At 46.0% G+C, this 5,306-nt stretch overlaps 1 pseudogene; it reads left to right on the top strand.

The window, feature by feature from the left end:
- Positions 1 to 4,048: 4,048 nt before the first annotated feature.
- On the top strand, positions 4,049 to 4,143 carry LOC130267920 (U2 spliceosomal RNA; annotated as a pseudogene).
- Positions 4,144 to 5,306: the final 1,163 nt, after the last annotated feature.

Raw genomic sequence — 5,306 nt, 5'->3', positions numbered from 1 at the left:
ACACCCAGAAGGGCTACTGCACCCTACCAAATCCTAGTGAACAAACGAACACAAAAAGTGGACACAGTGACAAAAAAAAAAAAAATACATAAATAAGTGGATGTGCGCAGTGTGTAATACTGCCCGGAAATCCGGCCGGATCTATAAAAATTCCCCGATCCTAGCCGGAAGGCCGGGATACTAAGGGTGAGTGCCCAGAAGAGTGAGAGAAAAAGTGCGTGCTATGTGCTTTCATTCAAGTGGGGTTGCCAATCCCAAGTGAATTACGGCACCCTGGGGTCACCAATCCCAGGGCACTTGTGCACCTCGGCCTTCACTCTACCCGGACCTTAAGGCCAGATCCAGCAGGGAACAGGTCTCATCGGGGATGACTGCTGTGCTATACAGCCATCCCTGGTACACCCATCCTACTGTGTGGTTCCCCATCCTGCCTTGGTGGTCTTCCACACCGCCAACTAACAGGAAAGGTACTACACTTGATCTTAGCCAAAAGGCCGAGACGCTGCTAGACGGATTCCAACCAACGCCTACCAGTCATACTTCATCAACTTTACCATCTTCGGCCCGTCGCAGTACGGAGACCAGCGGACAGGGTGAGAGACGCTTAATCTCTTGACATTCTTGAGCAGCTCAGTCTGTTAATCAAAGACTGTTTCATTACTATAGCCATCCAATTGCCGGACTAACAGCTTATGCCCGACAATCGGCCGATAACCTAACAGCAGCAGTGCTACATTTATTCATATACAGTGGTCCCTCAACATACCATGGTAATTCGTTCCAAGCGACCCATCGTTTGTCGAATCCATCGTATGTTGAGGGATCCGTGCAATGTAAAGTATAGGAAGCTGTACTCACCTGTCCCCGTCGCTCCGGACCAGGTCCTCACCGCTCCCGATGCTGTCCCAGGGGCTCCCGATGCTGTCCCGCTGCTCCAGTGTCTTCTTCGCGATCCTCCGGTGTCTTCCGCATCTTCTGCAGGGTCCGGGCCTCGCTTTCTGGTGACGTTATTACGCTGCTGCGCCGGCGCGGCGTGCGTAGTGACGTAATAACGACGCCGGAAAGCGAGGCCCGGACCCTGGAGAAGATGCGGAAGACACCGGAGGATCGCGAAGAAGACACCGGAGCAGTGGGAATAGGTAAGTGAACCTGCCAGGGATGCTTAAACTGCTATCTGACAGCAGCTTAAGCATTTTGCGCTGTCGGATAGCAGTTAATGCGATGGCCCCGACATATAAAAGCATCGTATGTCGATTTCATCATATGTCGGGGCCATCGTAGGTTGGGGGGTTACTGTATACCATTAGACCCAATGGTAAAATATTACATATACAGTGGTGCCTCAAGTTACAATATTAATTGGTTCCAGGAAGACCATTGTATGTTGAGACCATTGTATGTTGAGACCATAACTCTATGGAAACCTGGGAATTGGTTCTAAAGGCACCAAAATGTCATCCAAAAATAGGAAAAAGTGAGAATTAAAGAAAAATAGTAGATAACTAATACAGATAAAGCAAATGCTCACATATAAAAGTAAGAAAGATCTGCTGGGAGCTGTAATCACTATCTATGTCAGTGTTTCCCAAGCAGGGTGGCCCCAGCTGTTGCAAAACTACAACTCCCAGCATGCCAAAGGCTGTCCGGGCATGCTGGGAGTTGCAGTTTTGCAACAGCTGGGGCCACCCTGCTTGGGAAACACTGGTCTATGTAGAGGACAGGAGCTTCTTCAGGGTCCTGTAAGTAAAAAAATAAGTAATGGAGTCGCCCTCACCTGGTGTCCAAAGGAACAGCTAACCCTGGTACAGGTAAAGAGTACAGAACATGTAATACCTCCCTGTACTGTAGGGGGCGCTACCAGACACCAGTCAGTGCATACACTTCAGTAATACAGGTAAAGGGTACAGAACATGTAATACCTCCCTGTACTGTAGGGGGCGCTACCAGACACCAGTCAGTGCATACGCTTCAGTAATACAGGTAAAGGGTACAGAACATGTAATACCTCCCTGTACTGTAGGGGGCGCTACCAGACACCAGTCAGTGCATACGCTTCAGTAATACAGGGGTTTTACCATTGAATGCCCATTTTGAGTGGTCGGTTCTTCCAGCCATTGACACGTTTCACAGATCTGGATTGTCTGTACATTGTATGTTGAGTCTGGTTTCAAGTTACAATGGTCCAGAAAAGATCATTGCATGTTAAAACTATTGTATGTTGAGGGATCACTGTACTACTGCTCTATCAGTCTTGTTATCTATATTTATGTTTTATTAATCTAATTTTAAAATAATTTGCATATTTTGAATAACATTGTATAATAAATAGTTTTGCATTCCCATCAATCAAACTGTCTACAATGTTTGTTCATTGTGTATCATCCTTGAGGTGAGGTTAATATATTATCATTCATTTACAAATCTCTTTAACTTTCTGGCTACCGTATCCCGTTTCAAAAAACGTATGTCTCCAAACCGGACCGAATCGTATGCAACCGTATACGGTTTGAAAACGGATATCCGTTTGCATACGTTTTAATACGTTTTCCTTGGAAAAAAAAAAACGGATACGGTTTTATGTTTGTCAACATTTTAAATAAAGTTCTTTTTTTATTGAATTTCCCCCCCCCAAAAAAACTCAAAAAATAAAAAAAAATTATGAAAAACAGTAGGGTGCATTCACACCACGTTTTTGCAATACAGTTCCCGTATACCTTTTCTATGTGAAAACCGTACGGAACCGTATTGAAAAACGTATGCATTGTCTCTCCATTGAAAACCATATGCCAAAAGATGCATCCGGTTGTGTCCGTTTTGCATCCTGTACGGTTTTGTCAGGTTTTTTTCCCGTACCCAAAACTGTAGTCTACCACGGTCTTAGGTCCGGTTGAAAAACTGTATTAAACCGTATACGTTTTTTTTTTTTAACATGGGAGTCAATAGGAACCTTACAGAACTGTATGTGTGTACGGTTCCATCCGGTTTTCACCATACGGTTTTTGACTTTGCACAGATTTTTCTCTTGGAATTTCAATCAAACAAGTAAAACTTTATTCAAAATGAAGTGAAAAGTTAAAAACGTATACGTTTTTTTCTTAAAAAATGGATGCAACCGGATGTCATTTTTCAAACCGTATACGGTTTTAAACTGTATACGGGTTAAAATTTGTACACACGTTTTGATACAGTTTAGTCAGGTTTTGAGGAATCAGTTTTTCCTCAAAAACCTGATACGGGAACTGTATTGCAAAAACGTGGTATGAATGCACCCTAACCGAACATACGGTTCAATACGGTTACCATAGAACTCCATTTTAAAACAACTGTATACAGGTTGGATACGGTTTTTGACCGGGACACAAAACAGTAGTAGACTACAGTTTGATGTTCCGTTAAAAACCTGTAAATGATACAAAATGTACACAACCTGATGCTACGGTTGGCTTACGTTTTTTATATCAATGAAACCGGATACAGCAACAGTATTGCAAAAACGAGATGTGAATGCAGCCTAAAAAAAATTCCCATCAGAGTGCTTTATTAAAGTAACTAACTTAAAGAGTAGCTCCCACCATCTCACATTTATTTTACTCTGTCCCTACCTATAGGTAATCTATCCCTAACCCCCTCCCTGCCTTTAAAAACATTTTTTGGCACTCACATAGCGGTCATCTTCTGGTCTTCTTGCTGGCTGCTCGTTCCTCTACCGGAAGCCGGCTTTCCCAGCAGGCGTCACGTCACTGACGCCTGCTAGGCAAAGACTTCCGCCCTCACTTCATCTGTGCTGCGCTCGCGTCGGGAGCGCGCATAGATGATCTGCCAATCGCATGGCAGGCTGCTCCGGGGTCTCCTCCTCCCTGTTTATCTGTACATGTGATACCCGGGGAGGAGGAGTATAGGAGTAGCCTGCATAGCGACAGTAGTGGAGCATCAGCGCGGCACTGATAACTAGTGTGCGCGCGCCGTCTCCACTACAGTGTACATGTCGGGGCGGGGATGAATGGGCTGCGCGCGACTATAACCAGCCAATGCGTGCAGCCCCGGCTGCATCGCTTCTCGGCCTTTTGGCTAAGAACAAGTGTAGTATCTGTTCTTATCAGTCTTTCATGCCGGTGTACAGTAACGCCGGGATGGGTGCTGCATGGAGGATGCAGGTGTACCAGGGCTTTCCGGGGCTGTTCTGAGGAATCAGCTCGACGGCTGCCCCGATGTGACCTGTTCCCTCCGGGTCTCGCCATGAGGCTGAGAGGGTCTAGAGCCGAGGTACTTTTGTGCCTCGGGGAGTGGTGACTCCGAGATGCCGAAACTCACTGGGAGGATAGACTCACTGAGTTGAAGCACGGGCACCATAATCTCTTCACCTTGCGGCACTCACCTCTTGATTCCCGGCCTTCTGGCTAGGATCAGAGACATTTTTATAGATCCGGCCGGATGTCCAGGCAGTATATTTGCACACATTCACTTATTTATTTCTTTTTTGTCTCACTGTGTCACTTTTTGCGTGTTGTGTGTTCACAGGATTTGTCAGGATGCGGTAGCCCTTCTGGGTGTCCCTCCTGGCGGTCTAGGGGAGGTGTGTGTGGCCATTAGGTTCCGCACCTCTTTGCAAACACCCCGGGTACTCCTGCTTTGGCAGGGTACCTACCGTAATCGGCTCTGCGGGCAGATACCTTGGCTTACGCCAAGGGGGATGCCGGGAGCATTTGTGGTCCCCTAGTAGCTTCGGCGAAAAGGGACATCGAACCTGGAACCTCGCAGGTACCTTTTGGTCCGGAGGCGAAGGGTAAGGAGGGCTTGCGATAGACCGCATCCTTTGTGCACGTTTTTTTAGTGTAACACGTTTGCACTTTTTCTTGCACTTTGGGTGAATCGAAAGCACGTTCCTCGGCTTTAAAAAAAAAAGAAAAAAATGCGTGCAGCCCCGGCGTTTAATGCGCTCGCTCCCGCCTGTCTGATTGACAGGCAGGGAGCTAGCGCAGCCGAAAAGAAAAAGGACTGATTTTGTCCAGCCAAAAAACAGTCCTTTTTCTGGCGTGACGTCACGCCTGGCTGCAGCCGGCCATTAGGAGGGGGACCCCTAGTGGCCGGTTTTTAAACGTAAATATCACCACAAAAAATAAATAATGGAAGTATATATTAGAGATATGTTGTAGTACATAAGTACTACAACATATCAAAAATGAAAGATGGTGACAGTGCCCATTTAAGTTTGCATCTTACATTACGAAACTAACCAAATAAATTTAATTTGATCAATGCCAACGGTCGCTTCTAACGGTCAGTTTAGTATAACCCGTTAAGTTCTG

This window comes from Hyla sarda, chromosome 4 (assembly GCF_029499605.1).
Source record: "Hyla sarda isolate aHylSar1 chromosome 4, aHylSar1.hap1, whole genome shotgun sequence".
Lineage (NCBI taxonomy): Eukaryota > Metazoa > Chordata > Amphibia > Anura > Hylidae > Hyla > Hyla sarda.
The sequence above is the reverse complement of the archived record's forward strand: the minus strand, read 5'-3'. Positions and strand labels throughout refer to the sequence as shown.